Source organism: Penaeus monodon, chromosome 15, assembly GCF_015228065.2.
Source record: "Penaeus monodon isolate SGIC_2016 chromosome 15, NSTDA_Pmon_1, whole genome shotgun sequence".
NCBI classification, from domain to species: Eukaryota; Metazoa; Arthropoda; class Malacostraca; order Decapoda; family Penaeidae; genus Penaeus; species Penaeus monodon.
Genome location: NC_051400.1, coordinates 33,863,862 through 33,864,474, shown reverse-complemented (window position 1 = coordinate 33,864,474; position 613 = coordinate 33,863,862). Strand labels below are relative to the sequence as shown.

The window sequence follows — 613 nt, the reverse complement described above, 5'->3', positions numbered from 1 at the left end:
CTTTGTTTGCGTGTGTGCTTGTATGTGTACATGTGTATATTTAGTATCTATCTATCAGTTGGGAGAAAGTGCAGCTGTTTTGACTACCAGGAGGATAAGATTACCAGATTCGAGATTAGACTAAAAGCTTTGAAGTGGAAGATTTCAGGCCAGTTCACAGCGATAAAGCCCCCCTCCCTCCCACCCCCTTCCCTCTCCCCTTCTCCCCTTGCTCCGTTCTCTCCAGCTCGTCTCTTCCCCTTCCTTCTCCCCCCTTCGTTGCCCTATTCCTCTCTAATCTTTCCCTTTCCTTCTCTCTTACTCTTATCTCCCTTTATACTCTTCCCTCCTATCCTGCTGTTATCCTCCTCCCGCCTTATCCCTGCACCCCCCCCCCCTCATTCCGCTCTCCCCTCTTCTCTCTGCACTCCTCCCCCATTCCGCTCTCCCCGCTTCTCCCCTTCCCCCTCTTCGTCCTTCCTCCCCCACGCTCTCTCTTCCCGAAACTACACGTCGGGGGCGCTTCGGTTGGCTCACATATGGTTTCCCGTGCGAATTTTGACCTCTATAGATCTACAGCGTGAGTGCTTTTGAACAGGTATATCGGCATAGAAGGTGATATGTTATTAAAAGA

At 50.9% G+C, this 613-nt stretch overlaps 1 protein-coding gene across 1 annotated transcript in view; it reads left to right on the top strand.

The window, feature by feature from the left end:
• The window catches only part of LOC119582340, an 81,633-nt gene that overhangs the window by 48,360 nt on the left and 32,660 nt on the right, over positions 1-613 (top strand). The window lies entirely within an intron of this gene.